This window comes from Trachypithecus francoisi, unplaced genomic scaffold (assembly GCF_009764315.1).
Source record: "Trachypithecus francoisi isolate TF-2019V2 unplaced genomic scaffold, Tfra_2.0 Lachesis_group5, whole genome shotgun sequence".
Taxonomy (NCBI): domain Eukaryota; kingdom Metazoa; phylum Chordata; class Mammalia; order Primates; family Cercopithecidae; genus Trachypithecus; species Trachypithecus francoisi.
The window spans coordinates 13,579,741-13,593,905 of record NW_022681470.1 but is presented as its reverse complement, the minus strand read 5'-3'; the positions used below and the strand labels follow the sequence as shown (position 1 = coordinate 13,593,905).

At 46.1% G+C, this 14,165-nt stretch overlaps 1 long non-coding RNA gene across 1 annotated transcript; it reads right to left on the bottom strand.

The window, feature by feature from the left end:
- Positions 1–3,448: 3,448 nt before the first annotated feature.
- LOC117075354 lies at positions 3,449–8,232 on the bottom strand. The gene is made up of 3 exons (XR_004433975.1): positions 8,125–8,232; positions 6,787–6,862; positions 3,449–5,065 (listed from the first exon to the last, which is right to left on the bottom strand). It is a non-coding gene; the product is annotated as an uncharacterized LOC117075354 (long non-coding RNA).
- Between the last annotated feature and the right edge of the window lie 5,933 nt (positions 8,233–14,165).

Here is a 14,165-nt window from a genome sequence, read left to right as displayed (position 1 = left end):
ATGACATATAGTTGGAATCATAAGGCATATAGTCTTTTCAGACTGTCTTCTTTCACTTAGTAATATGCATTTAAGATTCTTCCATATCATGTCATGGCTTGATAGCTCATCTCTTTTGAGGACTGAATAATTGTGCATTGCCTGAATGTATCACAGTTTATTATCTATTTACCTATTAAAGGACATCTTGGTTGCTTCCTGGTTTTTGCAGTTATGAATAAAGCTGCTATGAACATCTGTTTATACATATATTTTTGGTGGTAAAGATAATCAAAGATGCTTTACATAAAAAGTCAGGATAATGGTCACCTCTGATAGGGAGGGAGGGTAGAGGTGGACGGGGGAATGAGGAGTAAGTGCAGGGTGAAGGAGGGCAGAGTTCTAGTTCTCGATCAGGCTGATAATGACACTTGTTTTGACTTTGTGATAAATCACTGAACTGTATATCTTTGTTTTTGTTTTTTTGGTTCTTTTTTGTTTTTTTTTTTTTGTTGAGACAGAGTTTCATTCCTGTTGCCCAGGCTGGAGTGCAATGGCATGACCTCGCCTCACTGCAACCTCTGCCTCCCAGGTTCAAGCGATTCTCCTGCCTCGGCCTCCTTTTTCTGTAGGTACACTCTATTTTACAATTTTTTTAAGTGATGAAAAAAAGAAAAAGAGAGTTAGAAAGGAGGGAAAGAGGAAGGAATGGAGAGAGAGACCTTAGAAGCAGAAAGGCAGAAAGCTGAGGCATTAAGAGTACCTGTTGTGTGGCCTCAATCTTTTCAATAATGTATGAGGCACAATCTCCCGGAAAGATCAAGGGTCTGAAAGGTCTGGACAAGACTTGCAACAACTGCATTAGAAATGTGATGGGCTAGGAATCTGCTATCGGTCAGGAAAAGGATTGCTGAATAAACTCTACTGAGCATGGGCTGCAAACTCAGATACCCACGGGGAACAGGCAGGCATCTCATGAATCAGGTTGTCTGGGGAGTGGGAGGAACCAAGCCCATGGATCAAAGGCATCTAATTCTCAGTTTGGGGGTCCAGGAAGACACTCTCTGTTGTTGCAGAGATGGTAGTAAAATGGAGTGTGTGCCCCATGTCAGAGAAGCCGCTGCCTCTCAGCTCCAGCCAGTGGTCATCCCAGAATGGGTAAAGACCGGGTACCGCCAGCTTGCCAGCTCTGCTTGTGGAGCTGAAACTCTGGATTTTCTGGTGATCTCCTGTTTCTTAAATGCTCATAACTAAATCACATTGTTTTAAATATCATTCCTTCCAAAGAAACCTCGTTTGATGTTCCCGATGAGGTCTGTGAGGTCCAAGACCCCTGGATGAACCAGTCAGATCACTGTGGAACAAGTCGCCCTGGGGCATGGCTGTCTCCAGCCACTCTGAGTAGCCAGCCATGCAGCCAGCCGGTCTCCGATTTGGGCTGTGATGAGTCTGGATGGCAGAAGAACAAGAGGGATGGGAAACTGAGGGAGGGCCTCATTGAAAGGGCTCACTCCAGGAACCAGAAAGCCAGAAGAGCCTAAGGGACCCAGAGTTAGAGTGAGATCAGAGACGCACAGTCCCCGTGAGGACAAAAAGCCCAGTGAGGAGAATGGGAGAGGTAAAAGGATAAAAGAGTCAGAAGGAGTTTCAGAATCTAAGAGCTCCAAAAATAAACCTTTCCCTTTGTATCACTTTTCTCTTTTCACTTTAGTTGCTCTCAACTTGCTGCTTCCTTTTTTAAAAAATTCTAACAATTCTGCAGGAAACCAGAAGTGTGAACCAAACACGATAACTCTAGGTGTTATGGCGCTGTCCTGTTCACCCTTCTTTTGGCCTACTGGCTTCAAAGGTGGGCACACACACCGTTCCTTTTCTTTTTTTTTTTTTTTTTTTTTTTTTTTTTTTTTTTTTTTTTTGAGACGGAGTCTCGCTCTGTCGCCCAGGCTGGAGTGCAGTGGCCGGATCTCAGCTCACTGCAAGCTCCGCCTCCCGGGTTTATGCCATTCTCTCGCCTCAGCCTCCCGAGTAGCTGGGACTACAGGCGCCCGCCACATCGCCCAGCTAATTTTTTGTATTTTTTTAGTAGAGACGGGGTTTCACCATGTTAGCCAGGATGGTCTCGATCTCCTGACCTCGTGATCCACCCGTCTCGGCCTCCCAAAGTGCTGGGATTACAGGCTTGAGCCACCGCGCCCGGCCCACACCGTTCCTTTTCTAATGATCCGGTCGTGGATTCAGGCTCAGTAAGCCAAGGCCACAAGCAACAGGGCTTGGGCTCCATCTGCCTTGGCCGCTTGCGGCTGCCTTCCAGGAATTGCTGGAACAGCAGAAGCAGCTAGCAGTGTGCTCAAGAAGTGGTCAGCAGTTGGGAGCAGCTGGAGGAGGGGAGGCCAGTGAGCAAATATCAGCTTGGGAAATAGGGTTTTGGCTAAACAAAGTTCACTGTTGTTTTCCAAGAAAGCAGAACCTAGTGGAGCCACCCTAGAGAACAAGGAGAGGAGCAACTTGAACTGAGTGTTGGCTCCAAACTTCTACGGCATGATACGCTTGGCCACCCAATTGTGATCAGAGCCATTGTTGTTCCGCCGGGGGCAGGGGGCAGAGGGCAGGCGGCCGCTCGGAGTAAAAGGGGAAGACATACAGGCAGTCCAAACACCACCAAATGACAGAGATGGAGACCAAGACGAAAGGAAAAAACAACAGAAGGGATTTTTGTCCTTGAGATGTGCTATGCAAATTCTTTTCAATTAGTTTACTATTAATTATTCCATCTTGAACATTTAGAGCTGTTCAACGCGGGCAGTATCTACGTTTTGAAGTAGTAAGTTCTCCATTTCTAGCAGTCTGAGCAGAAGCTCAGCTGTTATCTACCAGAAGTTCTATTAAAAGGATGAAAGGTTGAACTAGATGACTTCTAATTCCGAAGACTGTCATTCAGCAGAACTGGCTAATCCCTGGCAAATGATACCCTTTCTAAGTATGCATGTGTCACCGAAAGTCACTCAGACAAACCAGACTATTTGTAAACAGGTCTGATTATCTGCAAATTAGCTGACTGAAGCTTCCCGGGTATGAAGCAGGGCTTATTTTAAGAAATTAAGTTAATTTAGATAATAGTTGTGTTGAAAAGCAACAAGTTCAGAAACAATTAAAAAGAATGCAGCTTCCCTTTTATTTTTTTCAACTCTACATTTTCTTTTCAAATTGTTTCTAGTAGACCATCTGTCAAGAAAGGCTCTTTCGACTGGGCACAGTGGCTCATGCCTGTAATCCCAGCACTTTGGGAGGCCGAGGCTGGTGGATCACCTGAGGTCAGGAGTTCAAGAGCAGCCTGGGCAACATGGTGAAACTCTGTTTCTACTAAAAACACAAAAATTTGCTGGGCGTGGTGGCGCACCTATAATCCCAACTACTCTGGAGGCTGAGGCACAAGAATTGCTTGAACCCGGGAGGCAGAGGTTGCAGTGAGCTGAGCTAGCACCATCACACTCCAGCCTGAGAGACAGAGCAAGACTCCATCTCAAAAATGGAAATTAAAAAAAAAAGAAAGGCTCTTTTGTTAATTACTTAAATACGATTGGAAGTCATTATTACTTTTTAAGTCAATAGAAGTCTTTTTAGTTTATCTAATAGCATATTAATTCCTATGCTTTACATATTTGTACCCAAACAGCACCCAGCCCGGCACCTAACATATAACAGGTGCTCAATAGATGCTCATTGAATTAATTGGTTGCAAAAACCGAGTGTATACATTGAACATTTCTGCATATTTGTGATAATAATAGTATTTTGAACACTTGTTCTATGCCAGTGACTGGGTCAAATAAACACTCAACCTAACAGTAATCCCTACGAAGTGATTGCTACATTAGCCCCATTTTACAGATGATGCAACTGAGGCCAGTGAGTGGCAGAGCCAGGATTCAAGGCCAGGCCTGTCCAACTCCTGAGCCGAAGTTCTCAGCGAGGGTATTAAACTGAATCTGAATCCTCTGCTTAGTTTATCTGTTTTGAAGTGCTGCATGTGGTATGTTCAGCAGATGAAAATTCTCTGATGAGGCACGTGTGGATGGGATGGCAGGGCTGAGAAGGCCGGCTCTCCCACGGGGAGTGCACAACCTACCTCTCCAGCTGTTTCTGCTACCGGCTGGGCCTTCAACTCCACCACCTCCCCTCCCCCAGGCCCTAAATCACTCTCAGGCCCTTTGTTCTTCCCCACAGCTGCTCAGCAAATTCCTTGACTTGAAATTACCATCACAGGTTGGAGTGCTACTTAAAATAATTTTGCCAAATGTTCCATCTCTCTGTGTTGATGAATATAATGGATGACAATTTAAAGAGCAAAAAAAAGTAAGTATTCACTTTGTGGAAGACCAAAAAAAAAAAAAAAGCATAGGCTGCATGCATAGCATTAGTTTGGCTCGGAAAGATTCATTCCCCCAGGAAGCTAGCCAAATGCTGGACTTTTGTGAGCCGCAGCATGGCCAGGACAGCGGACTGCTGGCAGGTATGGCCTGCAATAGACGGAGAGAGCAAAGGTCAGGGCATGTGTTGGGTTTGCTTAAGCATGAGTCAGAGGAGTGGGGGTAGACCTGGGATCCAATTTCCAATTTCCTGTGCAAGTCACTGAGCCGCACTTCTCCCCTTCCCCAAAAGCCTTTTATGCGCACCGCTCTGCGGAACAAAGGGAGATATGGTACACATAAATAACCGGGACAGGCGGGTCTTCTCAAAGGTGGAGCCTCTCTTGAATTTGGAAAAATGCAAGCTCTGAGGGAAGCAGGGATGAAGGCAGACCACGTGCATCTAGCACTTTGGCCAACTGAGGCTTCCGGGGCTTGGAGGTCCTCACCCTGGGCTCTTAGCACAGCCTGAGCACAATGAAGCCGTGGGTCAGCCTTTCCTGCAGGCGGGCCCTGTGGCCAGGCTCAGCTCAGGCGAGGGGTGGCTGGGCCATGAGGAATCAGAGGACGGCTTCTTCCTTCACACCGGGTCCTGCTCAGCAGGCGGACATTTCCCCTGTGTCCTGAGGCTTCTTCCAGGCTTGAGCCCCAAAAAGCAGGTGCGGAGAGATGAGCAAAGCCTGAGCAAAAAAGAGATGGTGGTGACGCCTCTCTGAAGTTTCCATACCAAAAAAGCCCCGGCACAAGGCAGGCACTGCTGGCAGCCCGGCCCCACAAGCTCACTTCCAGTGCAGGAATCCAACAGGAACACGTGCCCCCAGGGCCACCGGAAATGCAAACTGTTCTCCAAAAACCAGGTTGGCCTCTCTGTAGGAGTCTTGCCATGCAGAAAACACCAGGCCCTCTGGAAACGCCCCCTGTCCATCGAGGGTCTCTGGCTGGCTGGCACTATGCCCATCAAGGCCACCTCCTATTGGTGACACACCAGGGTTGTGCTGAATCACAGCAGGCTGGGAGCTCTGTGCACCCCCAAAATGATCTTCCACACAATGAGAAGCACTCAAAAGAAATGGTTACAGCTGCTGGGGGCCCCCGTCAGCCTTTGAGGGCAGTGAGGTGTCCAGGTGGCAGCCTCTGGGGCAAACAAGTCCCAGATCCACCGCTTCCCAGCTGGGGAAGATTCCTGCCCGTTTCTGGGCCTCATTTCCTCGTCTATGAAATGGGCATAACCGTGTCACTTTGCCAGGGGGTTGTAATGGGTAAATGCCCCTGCTCTGTGGATAAGCAGGAGTCTTTCGAGCTATTTCCACCAGAAATGGCAGAAGCACGGCAGGGCAGGATAAGTGCCCATCTGTGGGTCAGGACAGAAGGCAAAGGTGTCTTTAGACACAGAGGATACTACAGTTCTTTGTCTCACCCTCAACCTCCAAGGACTGTCTGCTTGCCTGTATGGTCTGCTTACACATTCCCTCCAAAGTAGGGCCCCAGGCCCGCCCAGCCCCTCATGGACTCCACTCCAGACCCTCCTCCTAGACGGGTGGGAAAGAGAGGCAGAGCCTGCGGTGCTCCCCTCACTGAGATGTGGCAGTTCCCCTCTCTTCCTTTCTCTCGGGTGACTCTTTTGACCCCCAAGAATCCCTGAGCACTCATTTGCTGTCTCCAGCCTCTCTTGCTTGGAAGAGGAAAGAAATATCTCGGGTTCCTTTGTCTTCGGGACACACTAGCTCCTCCCTACCCCTCTCACTCAGGATACATCAGGAGGGAGCAGAAGGACTGGCTGCCCAACGGAAGGAGATTTTATCACTGATATTGTTTGAACTTACTGGTGTGTGGCAATTAAAATGGTTTAAAAGCAGTCTGACTTGGAGCTGGATTGTCTTTAAACTCTCTAGGGACAATGCCATCCTCACTGCCAGCCCCCGAGGCACACCCATCCCTGTACCCTCCTTGCTACTGCTTATCCAGGACCCCATCTTTATGGGCCTCCCAAGTCATAAGGGGTCACTCTCTTCTCTCCTTGGATGCCCATAACACAGAAAATGGTCTGCACCCTAGTTACTACCTCTCCTACAGGAGCCCTCAGGAGACAGGCCTGTTGGGAATCCCCTAAAAGGGTGTTCTCCCTCTCCCTGGAAGCTCTTCTTGGGCCCTTTGGGAAAGTAAAGAAATAGCACGTCCTCCGAATCCCCATGGGCATAAGAGGAGGGTCTTTGATGCCTCATTTTTCTTCTTGTGTTTTTGTTTTCCCTTTTTGCAGATCTCTGCGTTTAATGAGGAAGTGCTATCAGCAGAAAGGAGAGGAAGCTTCAGCCCGACCACCCGCAGGACCCACATCCCTCTCAGCAGGGAGGCAGAATCATTCTTCTATTCCCTTCCTTGAAGGGCAGCTCCAGACACTCACGTGGACCCAAGTAGGAAAAGCACGGAGCGTGTTCTCACACTGTGTACCTCATACAGGTAACATCCTGGAGAAATCTCTGGAAAGAGAAAACAGAAATTTTATGGCCCACAATTAAAATGATTTGAGTCATAAATAACTCTGATAGCTTGCCCCACCAAGCACATGCTACGTTCCACACCCCCTGCCAGCCCTTCACATCCATCTCCTTGCCAAGCCCTCTAACAACCTTACAAGGGAGAGACTTTTTACTCTCATTTCCCAGAGTAGGATATTGAGGCCAAAGAAGAGAAGGGATTCCTCAGGTGACACCGTAAGTGACAGAGTCGAGACCCATATCGGGCCTGTCTGAAGTCAAGGTCACTCTAATTCCTCACACAGCCCCACCAGAGGTTCCCACAGTGCTGTGTGCCAGCTGGTTGATAAGGCCTTTCCACAAAGGACATCGAAGTACCTCATCAGGCAAGACGCGGTGGCTGACGCCTGTAATCCCAATACTTTGGGAGGCCAAGGTGGGCGGATCACCTGAGGTCAGGAGTTCAAGGCCAGCCTGGCCAACATGGCAAAACCCCATCTCTACTAAAAATACAAAAAATTAGCCAGGTATGGTGGTGGATGCCTGTAATCCCAGCTACTTGGGAGGCTGAGGCAGAAGAATCACTTGAACCCGGGAGGCAGAGGTTGCAATGAGCCAAGATCGTGCCATTACACTCCAGACCTGGGTGACAGAATGAGACTCCGTCTAAAACAACCTCATCATCAGTAGAGAACTGTCACCTTCCTAAACGAGGAAACTGATCATTTTAAAAGCAAACAGATTTCTGAACTTGGGGTTAATGATAAAACTGGAAAAACGTAAAAGACTCCCTGTTCCTCTCCTCCATTATCAATATGTGACTTAGATTTGGATGCCAAGTCAAATCTCACCAGAACTATATCCTCCATGGTAACTTATTAAAGAGTCAATCAAAGTTTGCTTTAAGAGAAAAGTAAATACACCCAACTTTCCATACAATGCCGGACCCTGAGTTCACTTCCTGGTTTCACTGTTGACTCAGGTTGCAATCCCAGATAAGTAACTACACATGCTCGCTGGCCCGGGGCCCAAAGCTAGGGCAAGAGCCTGGAGTCAGCGCACCCCCAAGAATTCTGGCACATGGGAAGGTGCTCATCTTTCGTGGAGGGGGCCTGCCTCCGAGAGGAAAATCAGGCAGAAGACCATGTGCAAAGCTCCACGTGCAGGTGCAAGCTGCTGGTCCCTGAGTCTCTGACTGCAAGGAAAGGGGTCACCGTTTGTCACACCACCAACAAAACCCTGCTATCCTTTGGCTCTGTGCTCACCCATAATTACTGGCATGAGGTGGGAAGTGCTGCCCTCTGGGACTCAGGGGGTGGGAAGGATACAGAACAGAGTCGGCAAGTCAACTCCAGTCACAGTGAGCATTTTCAAAGAAACAAATAAAAATAGGCAGAAGTGGGTCAGCACTGACAGTGAGGTTAGAGACAGGAAAGTGGGACAGACTCCAGGTCCTGTGCAGAGGGACAGAACTTTTATTTCATAAGTACAAACTCATACTGTCTTTCCAATCTGGTTCCTTCTTTTCTTTTCCTTGTTCATCTCCTCTGTCTTTTGGATACACAGCAAACAAACACACATAGGCACCTAACAAAAACAGTGTGATGTTGAATCCTTGCTCCTTCAGTTCTAAGGTCCTCTTTTTCCTGAGGCTGAAGAAAAAAGATACTTAAAGAAAACTTACTTAAGAGTCAGGCAGGAAGGGGAGGTGGGATATACACTTTGCCTATCTTTCAGGTTTCTGCAATCTCAGCGCATGCTGCTTAAGCGCTTGCAGCAAAGCAGATGAAAAGCACTGTGTCCTTAAGTGATTTACCTGTTCCCAAGCAGGCCTGCCTCACACCTGCATCCCCCCAACTCTCTGTCACTGACCCTGCCACTACCATATCTGTGGCATCTGGTGGGCTGCACACACAGTATATGTGTGCAAGTGCATGGTATATACACATAGCACACATGCATGCATGCTGTAAACATGTGCCCATACATAAATAACACGTGCAGGAATGCATGTGTTATTTATGTATGTTATTTGGTCCAGCCTTGGGGCTCCTTTTATTTTTCAGTGAACTGAAAGAAGGCAACCTTTGGAAGTATGTATTTTAGTGCTCTAGCAGATTACCAGTGAAACCTGCTGACTCTCACCAAACGACCCCATGTTGCCAGATCTTCTCTCCTGGCCCTGATGATCGGCACCTTAAAACCAAGGCCCAGGTTGACTGCACAGCAGAGTTTACTACTCGCTTGCTTACTCTCTCTCCTCTCTCTTTTTTTCTGTAAGCCCAATAAATCTGCCCTATCACGTCATTGAGGCCGCAAGGAAATGTAATCCTGCCAAGTGTGGGAGTTAACAAAAACTGCCCAAGTCTTAAGGTTACAGAGAGAGCAAGAACCACTTTCTGGGTTATGCATGTCTACTGTGTATGTGCAGGGGTGCCATGTGTATGTACCATGTGTGTGTGGGTACTGTGTGTGTGCATGGATACTATGTGGATTCGTCATGCACTACCATGTATGCATGAGCACTGTGTGTGCACGGAGAGTGTATGTGGCTAGCAAGTGTGTGCACTGCGTGTACCTGAGCACTGTGCGTACCTGAGCTCTGGGCCTATGTAGATGCAAACATACATACCTAAGACGTGTAGCAAACAAAACAAGGCACAGTGCTTTCAGGAGAAACTTGGGTGTGGAAGTAAGTTCTACCTTTTTGCTCTATTTTCCTCCTGGAGGGAGGGAGGAAAAGCAGCTGCCTAAATGCACGATCAGCCCACAAGCTGTCATGCATGACTATCTCCAGGGCAGACAGGAGAGCAGGAACTCCTTTATAAAGCTGAGTTCTGATGCAGAATGTTTTCAGGGCTTAAGTCAGCCCCCACACAGCTAGCCAACCGAACTTTCTGGGCTGCGGTCAGTTAGCTGTGTCGCACAGGCATGGCATCTGCTTTCGCTTATTTCAGAACTCTAGCATAAGTCCTGGGAGTATTTGACCAAAAGAGCCTTCCACTTGGCGTGTGAGGGTTAGGTTTCCAGAAGATGTAGCACGTACCTGCACTTTCAACTCCCAGAAGCCAAAGTTATGGAAAGATCTCAGCGTGTTTTTTAAATTTTATTTTAAAATCATACCATTTTAAAAGATCTGCTTGTTATAAATCCAGCCTAAAAGCAGATGAATGAAACATAGACCCACACAAAAAAAATCTACAAGAATAGATCTTTTTTTTTTTAACTTGGGGTTTTTGGGGAGGGATTTTAGAGGAGTGGCGGGGAAGCTACCTAGTCGAGATAAACTCCTTAAAAGCATGGGCAAAATTCCCTTTTCTGTGACCAGTTTTTTAAAAAATGACAAAGTCACACAAGAGAGGAAATGAAAAGGGAAATTTTTAGACTTCTCATCTGTGCTGAAAGCCCCGGGCTGTTGCAGAACCCAGTCAGGGTAACCGTCAGGCCTGCGGTCACCACGCTGCAATCCCAGGAGGCCTTGCATCAGCGGCCATTATATCAATAAGGAAGTACAATCACCAAACCACAAGCCGGCTTCTTTTCTAAGCCCACACGTTGCTTTAGAGGGTTTTCAGACAAGAGACTTTCCTGTTTTTGAAACCTGTGAATCCACAGGTCTTACAGGTTACTCAAATTATCTTATCACTTGCAGCATGAATTTCAAAACTGCTTACTCCAGCCTTCCCCTCCCCTGGAGGAACAGATGTCCATTTACAAACCAGAATCCTTATTTACAGTGTCCCGTTGCCAATTGCTGACACAGAAGGGGAAAAAATACCAGTTATACATTAAGCTTTAAGGTTCAAGTATCTGTGCCAGACACTGTTCAAACACCATCTATTCACTGACCTGAAGGCAGGATGACCACAGCAGAGAAAATTCCACAGAAACAGTTTTGCGGTCACAGCAGTATTCCTTCACAGAGCCAGGCTATGTTTCCTGCAGATGCATACACATGGTTGCAAATGTAGTGTAAGAAATCATTACAATTCACAGGAAACATATTTATCCTAAGATGTGCAGCAAATCTGTTGGAAATTTTTAAGCATAGCCAAAAGACATCCCAAACCATCTATGAGGTTACTTCCCAGGCTGCTGGAAAAATCAATGTAGGACAGCATCAGTAGAGGACGCTACGGGGGCGCAGGTGAAAGATGTAAACTGTCCAATCTGAATCTCCAATGGGATGCAAGTCAGACTTGTTTTTCTCTTGAGCAAATAGATTCAGATTAAAGAGTGCCTTATAGAACTGATACAGAGTTCTACATAGAACTGATATAGAGTTCATCTATCAGAGTGTCTTATAGATGAGATAAATCCACAAACAAACGTCTCTCTTTCCTGCTCAGCTCAGCAGCTTGAGAAAGATGTGCCAAACCTAACAACTGCATTTGACAGCCATCTCCTGGTTTAACTTCTACCCTGGCCAGTGGCCACTTGGCGTTGCCCAAGCAATGCCTGCAGACTTCATCACTTCATCACGCGCTCCCTCGCTGGAAGCATCCCTCCTAAGGCAGACCTAAAGTTCACAGAGGGCTTCTGGACAGTAGTTCACATTCTGTTTTCAATGGTGGCCCAATCAGACTGAGAATAAACAAGTGAACTTTATCCTGCAGCTACAACCAGTGACCTCTAAGCCCATTTCACAGAATGCACACGGCAATAATGAATCTAGCAGACACTTATCTAATCTCACACTTTTCCTTCTTTTTGGGTTATAATCAACACTTAGCTCATCAAAACACAGACACACACACACACATACACACACACATCTTCCAAAAAAGAACCTGCTCTCAGTTTAAGCACACTGGGATTTTGTTTATCTTATTTGTCTGCATTCCAAAAAACCTTCTAGCACTGAAATGTTGAGATAGACACTCTAAAGTCAGGATGCTGTGATGTTTATGTTTGAGGGAGGGTTCTTTCAAAGTATTCAAAATTGTCTCTCTTATGAAATGTGAAGTGTGAATGAAGCCACACCAAAAAGTCTCAGAAGTAAATCTCTCAAAGATTGTGACCAGCCTGTTGTGGAATAACGCAATATATCCTTAGAGGAAAATACAATAAAGTAAAAGAATTCCAGGCTTCCCACACAGGCTCAGTAGGTATTTTTTATGATAATAACGCGTCGGTAAATGGCCTACCATGTCCATAGGAAAAGCATCCTCTTCTTCAATCGTGTTTTAAAAAGAATAACTTTTTCTTTCCTCCTTTGGAAAAGCAATTGCTACAAAATTCACATAAAACAAATACGGGCTGGTTTTCTGTTCCTTTCACTTTCTGTTCCTATCACTTTAGGCTGTGGTAACCAGGACTCCTAGGCCTAAATATGCTTGCCTGACTTTGCCTGAGTTTGCTGGAGAATTTCTCAACCACCCTCTCACTTTGGCTGTGTAGACCATGGGTCTTGCCCTCCCTCCAGGGGAGAGACATTAACTAATGAAGAAAACAGTGACTCTCCCCTCTTCTGCCACCACTTACACTCCATACCCAGGCCTTTGCCACCAGACCTGCTTCCAGAACTGTGGGCTGCCTGTTCCCTGCTATCCTGAGCCTTCCAGCTCCAGTGCCAACAAGGGCACTAGGTAATGGGTACTTCTGATGAAGGACACTGCATGAGATCTTCCCATTACTTAGAGAAGTGTTCCATTTGGGGTCATTACCAACCCTGTCTACTCAGATCAGCAAAGCATAGAGAAAAATAGGATGAATAGGCAAGTATAAGGCATCACCTTATACTTGTGTCTGTAAAAAGCTCTTTATATTACAGAATTTCTTTATTTGGAACAACAAAATATTCTGAAGGGAATCTCATCAATTTTAGTTTGGAATGCTTATAGAGGTTGTCTGGAAGAATAGTTTTTGTTGATTTGGTTTTTTAATACAAAGAAAAATAAAAGCTTTTGTAGTTATTCTTGAAGGTATGACCTCCAATTACAATTACAAGTATGAGAGATACTGTAAGCAAGTTCTTTTTTTTTTTTTAAGAGACAGGGTCTCACCATGTTGCCCAGGCTGGTCTCGAACTCCTGTACTCAAGCAATCTGCCCACTTCAGCCTCGCAAAGAGATGGGATTATAGGTGTGAGCCACTACACCCAGCCTGTAAGCCAGACTTTTAAAGTTCATTTTAAACTTTTTTTTTCTTTTTTGAAACAGGATCTTGCTTTGTCATCTAGGCTGGAGTACAGTGGCACAACCTCAGCTCACTGCAACCTCCACCATCTCCTGGTTTCAAGCAATTCTCCTGCCTCAGCCTCCCGAGTAGCTGGGATTACACGCACCCACCACCACAAGTGGCTAATGTTTGTATTTTCAGTAGATACAGGGTTTCACCATGTTGGCCAGGATGGTCTCGAACTCCTGACCTCAAGTGATCCACCTGCCTCAGCCTCCCAAAGTACTGGGATTACAGGCATGAGTCACCAGGCCAGGCCCATTTTAAATTTTATTGTGACAATTTTTATTTTTATATTTTAAAATTTTATTATGACAAAAGGAGCATATAGCACAGTGACTCTCCACATAATTATGGAGATTAACAATTACCCAGATTTTTTTTCTTTTTAAGAAAGGGTAGACTACAGGCAATATCTTTGAATGTTCTTTTTGTTTGTTTTTTGTTTTTTATCTTTTTTTCTTATTATTATTATACTTTCAGTTCTAGGGTACACGTGCACAATACCCAGATTTTTTGACATTTGCTTCATTTATTGCGTTTTACTTTTTTTTCTCTTTGCCGAAATCTTTTAAAGAGCATTGCAGGCCTCATGCCATTTCACTCCTTCCTACTTTAGTATGCATCTCTAAAATGCATGAACATTTCCTTGCATAGCCCCATGAAGATCCCTTTTAAAAGCAATAAAAGAAGTCGGTTTTGTGGAGATGGCAAATAGCACATGGCTATGAAGGCTTGAGATAACATTTCCAGTGAGCATAGCGTACAGCCTCAAAAAGTCCTAAATCTCAAAGGCAGTTGGACAGAAGCAAGATGAAGTGTTCTGGAAGACTGAGTCAGATCATTCAAAAAGGGACACAAAGCCGGGAATGGTGGCTCACACCTGTAATTCCAGCACTTGAAGAGACCGTGGCAGGCAGATCGCCTGAGATCAGGAGCTGAAGACCCAGCCTGGCCAGCATGGTGAAACCCTGTCTCCACTAAAAATACAAAAATAAGCTGGATGTGGTGGCGCCCAGTAATCCCAGCTACTTGGGAGGCTGAGGCAGGAGAATCACTTGAACCTGGGAGGCAGAAGTTGTAGTGAGCCGAGGTTGTGCCACTGCACTCCAGCCTGGGCAACAGA